Here is a 12,867-nt window from a genome sequence, read left to right as displayed (position 1 = left end):
GGCAAGGAAATGGAGTGTTGCCAGGACCTTGACCAGTGGCTCCACTGCATGTGAGCGATGTGTCTGGCTGGTGATGTCATCTTTCAGGGTTGTGGTTAATTTCATGATGGCAGTAGGGGTAAATCTGAAGATGCGATTCACCTCTGAATCACCCATGCCAAAAACGTTTATGCGCGGTCGGTATATCCTCTCCCGTGCCCTCCTCCTCCGTGCCCTCCTCCTTCTACGTGCATCTAAAGCCAGTAGTATAGCTATGACCATGGATGCCCCTGGCATGTTGGCATACAGATTGTTGTCCTGCTGCTGAAGCTGACCTGCACACGTCTGGTGCAAAGTTAAAGCTGTTTTTATGAGGGGTAACTTTAGACCAGACGTACAGCTTACGCGCACAGCGCGTAGCCTGCGCCGGACAAACGTACTTTCGTGGATCGCTGTATCTCCCTCATTTGCATATTTGCATAGCAAAACAATGGTGCGTCGAGAGTATTTTTGCGCCCACGATGCGCCGGTGTAGAAAAATTATGTCGGTCGGAAAAAAATATTTTTCAGGCGTATCTCGTTTTGGGGCTACAGCGCATAGATACGACGGCGCAAATTTACACTTACGCCGCGCATCTCGAGATACGCCGGCGTAAGTGCTTTGTGGATCTGCCCCAAGGAGTTTACTTTGCAAAGATCTTAGAATACCGAGAGGAACTGGGAGAACTGAAATAATAGGTGCAGTCTAAAAAAACATTTGTGCTGAATATTTGAAAATGTTAATTCGGCACACTTTAACGTCTGAAGCTGTTACATGCTCTCTTTGAATAAATGTCACTAAAGCAATTAATGATTGTGCTGCAAAAGCACTTGTTTCAGGAGATATTACATGCATCATCTGCATGGTTTACTGATACAGCTAAAAGTTAACAATGGATAGTATTCCAAAAACCTGCACAACCAGAAAAATAAAAATTGAAAAGTTCTCTAAAAATACAGCAAATTCAGCAGAAACAATCTGTCCTTTAGCATTCTTTCTATGTTTTTAATAATCTTCTGTATGCTTATAGATTTTCATAATAAAATAATCTGCATTTTGTAAAACTGGGCAAATTATCCTATATAAGAGTAGTAAAAATGTAAGCAGCTGCCATCATAAGGCATAAAATGCCATATTGATTTTGGATGTTTTGATGTTTATTGAATGATTTTATGAGATCCATATTGTTCTATGCAGCACCAACAGCCGAGAAAAATGGTCTGCTTAGTTTGAAATCTAACCCAGATTGAAGTGATTTTTTTAATTAAAATAAAAACATGTCATACTTACCTGCTCTGTGCAATAGTTTTGCACAGAGCTGCACAGAGCAGCCCGATCCTTTTCTTTTGGGGTTCCCTGCCCATGATCCTGCTCTTTGGCAAGTGTGCCTACAGGAATCTGCTTTCTATGGAGGCACTAGGGTGGACTTGATCCCAAGCTGTCTTTTATGCGTCTATAGACACATACAGCATGGCTCATCCCCACCCCTTGCCCCTTTCTCACAGAATTGATTGATGGCAGCAGGAGCCAATAGTATCAATCTGCCCTATGAGAAGGGATAGAACAGAGAGCCGCTGCTCTTGGACACATCGCCATATTGAAATCGGAGAAAAGAGAACAGGCAGTGACCCCATTATAACCAACCACAATTTTTCATAGACGTACCTCCTTCCCAATATATATATGTCAATAGAAAAAGAAGGGGCTTTAGATGAGGCAAGTATATGTACGTAATGAAAAAGAGGAACAAATATCTGGTTATACATAGGCTACGTGTCATAGGTCTCCTAGGGTAGCAGGCATGTAGTCATGACGTAAATAATGAGAATTAATGAATGTGATTAACTAGATGCAGCTGATGTAAACAATACATAAGTTGCTAAATACTGTATCATATAGATAATATACAATACATAATTTCCATAGGAATGGACATAATTAATAATGATAATACTAATAATCATAACTCATTTATTGTCATTGATACACATGATAAGTGCAAACAGGAACAATCGATGAATTGATTATATACATATACAGGTCCAATAAATTATAATAATCATGATATACATAATCAATAAAATCTTAAGAATTTCGTAATTTAAAAAAGAAAGCTTAGCCTGGTATCCTAGAGTAAAACTCGAGGCGTTTCGTGGCCTTGACAACCTCTCATCGGAAGCATAGATGCATGAGTAAAGGCTAAAAGGTAAGATAGAAAGATAAATAAATAAATCAAATCTTAATGGATATACCATATACTTTACATAAAGAAACTAGAATTGTATATGTTACCTAGTGTAAACCCCATATATGTACATATGGCCCAGTGATTGCCCAAGATGTAGCAGGGACCGTGGGTCTGAAGAGAATATCCCGTCTGGGGTTGAGGCGGGACAGTTCCCCCTCCCCGCTCCGAGAAACAAAAGGACTCGGAGAGAGCCATAAAAGGAGCCAGGGGCCGGGTACCCACGACACAACACCAGAGAGAAGGTAGACCCGCTGGATACATGTCAGGCCCTAGGGGGGATGAATGAACTGTTGATTTGAAGAAGGAAAGCAATGCACGTGTTATCATAAAAAAACTTGATAAGTGATGGTGTGTGTGTAGTGAAAAGGCGCAGACGCTGCTGCATAAAGTAATTATACTTAAATTTATCATAGATCTACTATAAAGTTAGCAATAAATGAATATCATGTTTATCTTGGAAAAATTACCAATGCCTTACAGTGGTGTAAACATGAATGAAATTAAGGATAGATATGAATGAATGGTGGTAATAAATGTAAGTATTAATAATGATGATACAAAAAGGATATAGAGATCAGAATAAAAATCATAATAGAAATGAATAAAAAGACTAATGAAAGGATGTGTGTATGTGTATATAAATGTGTGTAAATGAATGTAAGTGGTATGTATGCAATAAAGTACTGTACGTGTGAATTGAAATTGATATATGTCTAATAGTGTGTATGTGAATGGATACCTGTGTGAGTGTATGTGAATGAGTATGTGTATGCTAATGGATGTAAACTTAGAGAAAACCCCCCAATTACCTGAGATGTGGACAGCTGGTCACAAACACCTCTCCCTGGGATGACAAGGCAAGAAGTGAGCCTTCAGCCTGCCCTGGCTGTATATACCCATAGACGCAGTGACCAAAAGGGAGAGAGGTCGCGTCCCCGCCTCCGATACAAGCCTGGCGTCAGATGGAAAAAACACAACCGCATGGCGGGCGTTCACACTGCCACACATACGGTGCGTAAGACATGGTGCCAATTCGTTGAGGTAAAAACCCCGCCCCTATCTTCTCCAAAGGTGGGGGGGCGGACCTGGATGCATCGCAACCCTGGAACAGGAACAACAAACAACAGAACCCACCCCCCCTAGGGCATGACTGGTTAGATAGATGGAATGGAATATAAGGAAGAGCTGTCCCCACCTCAACCCCGGACGGGATATCCTCCTCAGACCCACGGTCCCTGCTACATCTTGGGCAATCACTGGGCCATATGTACATATATGGGGTTTACCCTAGGAAACGTATAAGATTCTAGTTTCTTTACGTAAAGTATATGATATATCCATTAAGATTTGATTGATTTATTTATCTTTTCATCTTACCATTTAGACTTTACTCATGCATCTATACTCCTGATGAGTGGTTGTCAAAGCACGAAACGCGTCAAGTTTTACTAGGATGCCAGGCTAAGCTTGCTTTTTTAAATTATGCATTCTTAAGATTTTAAGAATGATTATTATAATTTATTGGACCTGTATATGTATATAATCAATTCAACAATTGTTCCTATTTGCACTTATCATGTGTACCAATGACAATAAATGTGTTATGATTATTAGTATTATCATTATTAATTATGTCCATTCCTATGGAACTTATGTATTGTATATTATCTATATGATACAGTATTTAGCAACTTATGTATTGTTTACATCAGCTGCATCTAGTTAATCAGATTCAATAATTCTCATTATTTACGTCATGACTACATGCCTGCTCCCCTAGGGGACCTATGACACGTAGCCTATGCATAACCAGATATTTGTTTCTCTTTTCCATTACGTACATATATTTGCCTCATCTAAAGTCCCAAAACCCCTTCTTTTTCTATTGACATATTGAAATCGGGCCTGGGTAAGTATAAGGGTGGTGATCCTGCAGCACAGTCGTTTTTTTACAATAACCACCTACCAACCGCTGGCCATCATATGACGTCCTCGGGTTTGTGGTGATATATCTGAATGATGCCTGCAGCTACTGGCATCATTCAGATATTGGCTATTTCAGCCAGCAATTCCCTACACCATAAGAATGATCATAGTGGCTTTTCCGCCACTTGATCATTCTTACGGGCAGCGAGAGGGGACGTCCTGCCGCCCTCCGGTGCTTCCACCGACTCACCTGTTGATCATAGAGATTATCGGCAGACCAGATGGTCGCCAGAGTCTCTACCATTGTCGGGGGCCATGGGGCGATGTTATGACGTCACGCCCGGCCTCTGCATTCAAAAGAACGTTGCCGCTTCGGCTGTGAAGCAGTGATCGTTTTTTTTTATTTTAGGCTTCCCAGCCTAGAGGTGAGATATGGGGTCTTATTGACCCCATATCTCACTGTAAAGAGGTCCTGGCATGCCATATTCCTATTACAAGGGATGATTACTTTCCCTGTAATAGGAATAAAAGTGATCACATTTTTTATTTTATTTTTAAAAGTGTCAAAATATTTTTGTTTACGTAAAATTAACAATAATATTTTGTTTTTTAAAGTGCCCCTGTCCCTGTGTGCTCACACGCAGAAGCGAACTCATATGTAAGTCCTGCCCACATATGAAAACGGTGTTCAAACCACACATGTGAGGTGTTTTGCCACAAATGTTAGAGCGAGAACAATAACTTTAGCTCTAGATGTCCTCTGTAACTCAAAACATGTAACCAGTAAAAAAAAAAAAAAACTTCGCCCATAGGGATTTTTAAGTACCGAAGTTTGGCGCCATTCCACGAGCGGTGAAGGCAGAGATATGGTCAGCACAGATAAGTATTGATCCAGGCAAAAGGCAGGAACATGGTCCATGCAAAGTTATGGATCTGTGCAGGCAAAGATATGGTCAGCACAGCCAAAGTATTGATCTAGGCAGCAACATGGTCCATAAGAAGTTCTGGGTCATTACGGGCAGCAGGCAGAGATATAGTCAGCACAGCAAAAGTATTGGTCCAGGCAGCAGACAGCAAAATGGTCCATAAGAAGTCCTGGGTCATTACAGGCAGCAGGCAGAGATATGGTCAGCACAGCAAAAGTATTGGTCCAGGCAGCAGGTCAGGTAAGACCTAGGCACAGGGGTAGAGGCTTCTTTCCACCCAATCTCTTCAAAGCCTCCAGACTCCAGACCTTGATCCAGGAATTACAAAACCTGGGGGAAACTAAAAACTGTGTTTCTCTACACTGAAGCCCCCTCACATTTGTGAGATCCCTGTTATATCTTGAATCCCACTTCTACAGTGGCAGGGCAAACGATCAGTCCAAGCAGCAGGCAACAAATATGGTCGATTAACAGGCTGAGGTCAGTGCAGGTGGAAGACAGAAAGATGGTTTAGAAACAATCCAGACAGTAGGCAGAGGCATCATCAGTAAACAGGCCAGTTGGGTCAGTTCAGACTGACATGGGTCAGTTCAGATAAAAGGCAGAGGCATGGTCAATTAAGGCAGCAGGCAAATGATCAGCACAGATATTAGAAACAGTGAAATGGCAGCTGTTAAAATAAAGGGAAACTACAATTTTGATTGACATGTGATAACATTGGAAGCAGTCTCTGATACATAGGCCTGGTTTGGAAGGGCATTGGGGACAATGAACACTGGTGTTTCTCCAAACTCCCCCCTCCCCCTGCTGCATACCCCCAAAAAAATGGTGTCTCCTTCCTTTTTTTGCAGGTGGAATGTTGTCTGTAAAATGTTGTTCATAAAGTCTGCTCACACAATCAGAGCAAATGCTTTTTGGGGGAAATCCTTGCTGGTAGATCAGGGCAGTGACAGTTTCTTCTATATATTTGAGGAAAGTGGGGGGTCTTTCCATTGACTTTTGATTGATGACATACGCAATATAAATGGCCAAATGGAAAAGGTCAATTACAATTTTTTTATACCAGTAGAGGGACTTTATTGTTGATAAATAGGGCTTTATCATCTGATCATTTAAATCCTACATCCCATGAACTGATTATAATCGTGGATATACTCAGGCTTTTGGATGGGACAGCATCCACTGTGAATTTCCACCAAGGTGCAATTGTTGAACAAGCAAGCTATCGTTTGTGAAATGCATCAACTGCTGTAACTGCTGTTCCTGTGTTCGTCTGACATTTGTGACAATAAAGACAATCAAGCAATATTGGAGTGCCAGTGGGCAGCCACTTTTTCTGTGGGTGGTGGATTGGACCTTCACATCTCTTTTATCCCTCCACTTCACAGCCAACACTTTCTCATTTCTCAGACTTGCTGATTCGCCTCTTTGTAGCCTTGTGGAAAGTCCTTACGTTTTTTCTGGGTGGTATCGCAGGTCAAGGTATTCTCAAGGTACAGGTGATGGAAAAGGGGCAGACTTGTATAGCAGTTATCAAGGTAGATATGATAACCCTTTTTGAACAGTGGGAATGCCAGGTCCCAGACAATTTTTCCATAAGTGCTGATGTAGGTTTGACACTCAGGAGGCTGGAGCTATGAGTATTTGCTTTTGTTTACGCAAAAGGCATGCACATATGCTGGGGCCCTTTCACAGAGCTTATTGAGCTTCAATCTATACCTGGCCCCTTTACTTCATTCATCCACACAGATCTTTTGGTCAGGGACATAAGGTTCATCGAATCTATTAGAAAAATGATTTATTAGTGGGTGGATTTTGCATAGTTTTTCATAGTTGGGATGATCTTTGGGAAGGCACTGTGAGTTATCATTGATATGCAGGAATGGCATGATCATGTCATAGCGTGACCTGAACATTACAGCAGAATAAATATGGTCACCAGTCATCTCTATGACCATCAGAAGCCCGGGCGCGACGTTGTGATACAGGCCCAATGCCCTCAGTTAAACTGTGCTACCTCTGCCACTACACATGTCAGACAAGGCAACATTGGGGAGTTTTATACCTGGGGGTGGAATCTGATACGAATTCACAGACATTCCCCCATCATGTCTGCTCTTTTTGTCATTAGCAGCAGGAAGTGAGTGGATCCTTAGCCAATTTACAGCCTGTTATTGGCTATAGAAGCCACCCCTGCCTGCTGTCATTTACAAGTCAAGAGTGGACCTGATGGGGAACTAATTTTTTAGCTCAAAGATGACATTTCACAAACTATATGAACCTGTCAGTGTTACTATTGGTAGTTGTACCCATGATAAGCTATCTTCTTTGTGTCATCTACAGCTGCACAGAAACTGGTGACTGAAGGGTGGAATAAAGTATAATTGTGTCAACCTTTGGGTGCAAGACTATTTCGTTTCCTCAAGGAAAACAAAAAAAAGTTAAATTTACATGCTACCACCCTTAATTATATATGGATCTCCTAGTTATGCTTACTTTTTAGGAGATAATGATTTGCCCACAAACTGAAAAGTCTTGTACAAAGAAGCAAGAGAAAGTCTGCAGTATCTGCATATCATTTCCATAGACTAAATTAAGTTCTGACTCAAACTTTTCCCTCTTAATTGCCAATCATTCAGACAAAGTAAACTCTGTGGTGCTGCCAAAGCTTTCTTCTTGCATCTCAAGCCAAAACATACTGGCAGAGAAAAGTACTTGTAGAACAGCACTGAAAAACTACACTTACTTACAAACACATTCTATGAGCGCTATTGTGTCCAGAGATTAAACACATGTGTTTCTAATAGATAGCCCAAGCTCTTAGCAGTGCAACTGCCTAATGCTACAGATTATCATGCACACTTGCAAGGATGGGAAACACTACTAAAATTTATAAGGATGACCATGTTACATCACGTTTTCTGGCAATCCTGATTTTAGTGACATTAATTCTATTTTTAGGTCTTCAAAAAGGTGTTGATTGTTCAAAATGAAAGGGTCTATTTATGATAGAACATCACATGCTGGTATCGTGCAGCGTAGTGCTAACTGCTAGATACTTAAAACTACATAGCGAAAAGTTAGGCTCAATTCTAACTGAAGCAATACATTTAATTGTGACCACAACACACAACTGACCAAAACACAAATACAGCAAATACAGCAACACTTGAAAAGTGAAACTATCTACATACAGAAAAGGACAAGGCAGGAAAAGCAGGGACAAGCAGGGTACAAAGAATATAGAGCAAAACAAGTCAGAAAGGAGGTCGGAATGGGTAGCAAGTATTAGGTGTCGGCAGGCAGGTCAGGAATGTGAACTCGAATGGGTAGCAGGTTCAAAGGTAATGGGTACAAGTATCAGGTTCAAAAGCAGTGGATCATCAACAAGGGGCACACAGGTTAAACAGTGAGGCACTGTGAGACTCCTGAAAAGAAGCTAAACACCATCCCAGCATCCAACATTCTGTAAAGACTAATTCCTAGGACCTACTAGCTGCTGTGAGACAACTGCTGGTGCACATGGCCCTTTTCAATCCATTGGCCACAATGGCAGCAGTTGGTGTTCTAGCTCTTAATTGTGTAGCAATTCTTTCACCCAAAAATCTCACAATTTTCACCTACGTTCTATCCATTCTTCACACACGATTACATTTAAAGTGTTACTAAACTCAGAACCCTGCATTCACTATATCTGGTCTCCCATAGTACACAGAACATGGAAATGCAATCGTTTTAGTAAATAAAAAATGCTAAATACCCTTTCTCATGAGCAGTCTTCTAACTTCTATCAGTTCCTGGTTAAAACTTGTAGAAGGAGTTTTCATACTGCACTGAGCTGTCATATCAGGATCCAGGACCCCTGACCCTCTGTCTGGACAGTGCTGATCAAATGCACTCTCCCAAGAAAAAAAAAACTCTCTAGCAATGCACACAAAACTGAGCATGTGCAGCCTGTCTCCAGTGAAGCCTCGTACACACGGCCGAGGAACTCGACGTGCCAAACACATCGAGTTCCTCGGCCAGTTCAGCACTGAAGCCGCCGAGGAGCTCGGCGGGACGAGAGCTCCCATAGAACAACGAGGAAATAGAGAACATGTTCTCTATTTCCTCGTCGAGCTCCTCGTCGGCTTCCTCGGCTGAAAGTGTACACACGACCAGTTTCCTCGGCAGAATTCAGCCAGAAACTCGGTCGGAAGCTGAATTCTGCCGAGGAAACTGGTCGTGTGTACGGGGCCTCACTCTGTCTCAGTGAGGAGGAGGCCCTATGGCCGGAACCCTCTTCAACTGCTGTGATCGCTGAGCCGGAGACCGTGACGTCTCATCTACATTGACTCTGCCATCGGCTGTTACCCTGATCGCGTCACCGGAGGTAAGCGATGTGGATGATAAAAAGTGTGTGCCTAGTGTGGAAGCGGATGCCGTACCGGAGACAGCGCTGACCAATGTGGTCTCTGTTTGGCACACTATCGCTTAGATGGACCCCGCTCAGGCCTCCCACGGCTGTGGTCGAGGCCTGCCTGTGAGCAGGAATGACAAAGTCAGTACCTTAGTTGGAGAGCGTACATGCCTGCCCGCTGAGGCGTATGACACATTGGACTTAGACTCATTATCTGATGATGGGGATAATAAATGGTTCGAGCCGGAGTTTCCCGAGTCGGAATGGGATAAAAATTCCCGGGCTGCCAAGCCCCGCAAACACAGGAAACACTTCAGGGATGCCGCACCATCTGCGGATGTCCCACAGCTAACATGGGAGGTTAAAGCGCCAAGTACCAGCATTGTTAACCCCATGCCTGCTCTTCTGCCTGTACTGAAGAGAGCTCCTGATGCTATTGTCTTGTTGGGACTTGGACACCCTGTTAAAAGTGGGGGAGAGAGAGGACATTTTCTCTAACACTTGTCATGCGATATGTCAAAACTCTCTTCCATCCCAGGCGTACCTGGTTCCCAATATACAGACTCAGGTTTCCTTCATTATACGATGTTTATTCTTCCACAGACAAGGACAGCAAACAATTAATGCTTACATATTGGCAGCTGGTAAAACATCATTGCAGGATGGTACTTCAGAAAGTTAACAGACGGAGGAAAGGTATTATGATGGTATGATCTTTCTCCTGGGAGAGGGTCCCTTCCCCACAACCATCTCTCTGCAGAGTCCGATCACCCTGAGACCCTGGCTAGCTACGCACACAACACATGGATACTTATACAGGTTTAAAAGCCAAGCTAAGCATAATTAGACTAGCTCCAAAGAAGGTTGGTGATAAGCGTAACACCCACTTGTATATTTTTAAGTAACATCTCCACCCACTGTCTTGACGTAGGTCTTCTAAAATACATGAAGCCTACGACAGATGTAGTGTCATCCTGTAACTGACCTTGTCCTCAAAAGCTACCATGTTTAACCACTTGACACCCGCACGCCGTCATATGACGTCCAAAACGGGGACCTGTTATCCCGGGTGGACGTCATATGACGTCCTGGGCTTTGCGGGGGGATATCTCAATGATGCCTGCACCCGGAGGCATCATTGAGATATAATTTTTTAGCGGCGGCGATCCTGCGCACCGTAAGAATGATCATAGCGGCGGTTCAGCCGCTAGATCGTTCTTAAAGGCGGCGGGAGGGGACATTCCCCCTCCCGCCGCCATCCCGTGCTTCTCCGGGCTCTCCCGTCCCACCGGGGGCCCGGAGAGATGATCGCCGTCCGCCGGATGTTTGCCATAGAGAAGACTGGTGACCAGATGGTCACCAGTCATCTCTATGACCGTCGGAGGCCCGGGCGCGATGTGATGACGTCACGCCCGGGTCCCCGTAAGTAAACAAACCGCAATTGCGGCTAGTTTGAATGAGATCTGTGAATTTTTTTCACAATCTCATTCTTTCCAGCCTGGAGAAGAGATGTGGGGTCTTATTGACCCCGCATCTCTCCTTAAAGAGGACCTGTCACACACATTCCTATTACAAGGGATGTTTACATTCCTTGTAATAGGAATAAAAGCGATTGAAAAAAAAAAAGTGTAAAAAAAAAGTGTAAAAAATAAAGAAATAAGTAAAATAAAAACTAAAAAATAATAATAAAAAAATTAAAATGCCCCTGTCTCCGGTAGCTCGCGCTCAGAAGCGTACGCACACGTAAGTCCCACCCACGTATGTAAACGTCATTCAAACCACACATGTGAGATGTCGCCGCGTGCGTTAGAGCGTGTGCAACAATTCTAGCACTAGACCTCCTCTGTAACTCTAAACTGGCAACTTGTAAAAATGTTAAAGTGTCGCCTATGGAGATTTTTAAGTAACGAAGTTTGGCGCCATTCCATGAGTGTACGCAATTTTAAAGCGTGACATGTTAGGTATCTAGTTACTCGGCGTAACATCATCTTTCATATTTTACCAAAAAATTGGGCTAACGTTACTGTTTTGTTATTTTTTAATTTATGAAACCATTTTTTTTACAAAAAAAAGCCGTTTGAAAAATTATTGCGCAAATACAGTGCAAGATAAAAAGTTGCAATGACCGCCATTTTATTCCCTAGGGTGTCTGCTAAAAAAAATATATAATGTTTGGGGGTTTTGAGTAATTTTCTAGCAAAAGAATGATGATTTGTACATGCAGGAGAGAAGTGCCAGAATAGGCCCGGGAAGGAGGTGGGTTTTAAAGCCTGGTATTGAAGTGGTTAAACCAATGATTCAGAAACATTTATCACATAATAAATCCCTACCCTGCCGAAACTAGCCTGCCTGCAACGCATCTTCATGAGAAAGGTAGCCGTGGATAACGGGTGGGAATATCCCTATGTACCTCCAGCTCTTATGCCCGTGATTGAACAAAAGAGAGAGAGAGCTGGTACAAGGATGAAATTTGGGAACATTTAAATGTACCAAAGACTGACCGGAATACAGAGTACGCATTCATCTGTGTGGGCCAACGGTTTGCAACGGTTGCTTGAGAGACTGGAGCCCTGGTCGGTACATTTTTAGAGACAGAGTGGTTCTTAAATGTCCCAGGAAAAAGGATCAAGTTTTCTCTGTTACCACTACGAATCAGCGAGGGGACATCATCACTCTGCCTAATCCAAGATTTTACAAGTAGGCCCAATGCCTGCATTGTCACCTTTGCTACTGCTTTAAAGAAGTCACAGACGGGAACTGTTGCCCCTTTCTAGTTTTTGTTTTCATTCCACCGGATCCACACTTTGTTGTTTGTGCAGAACTTCGGGGGGTTTGATAAGTTCGTGAGAATAGGGTCCTGCTGGCTTTTTCACAATACCAGGAAAAAGAAAGAAGAAGAGGAAACAGTTTTTTTTCTATCTCTCTTTTCCTACTGATTGTTCTAAGTGAGCAATGGACTGCCTTACCCTGGTAGTACCAGCGCACTGACCACTAGGGGCAGTGTTATGCAACTTCTACCAGTGCAGAAAGTTGTACATAACCATGTTTTCTTCCTTAGCCTTACAGCAGAGAAAAAATATATATATAAATATGATTATTATCGTTTTATATACCTTAGCACTTATTTAGATGTGTCTCCTTGGGAGGAAAGGAAATTTTGCCTTCTGACGAGAGGGTGCAGTTTGAGTTCCAACCTTGGTGACTGTATAGTTATAGTTATTTTGAATGTGTCTCTCTGGGAGGAAAAGGGGTTTCAGCTTCAGTTCACCCCTCAGGGACTAAAAATGTAAATTTGTATATGTGTTTTTTTTTTGGGTTCTTCCAATTTTATTTTACAGGTGGTTTGACC

Source organism: Rana temporaria, chromosome 1 (assembly GCF_905171775.1).
Source record: "Rana temporaria chromosome 1, aRanTem1.1, whole genome shotgun sequence".
NCBI classification, from domain to species: Eukaryota; Metazoa; Chordata; class Amphibia; order Anura; family Ranidae; genus Rana; species Rana temporaria.
This window is presented reverse-complemented; position numbering follows the sequence as displayed.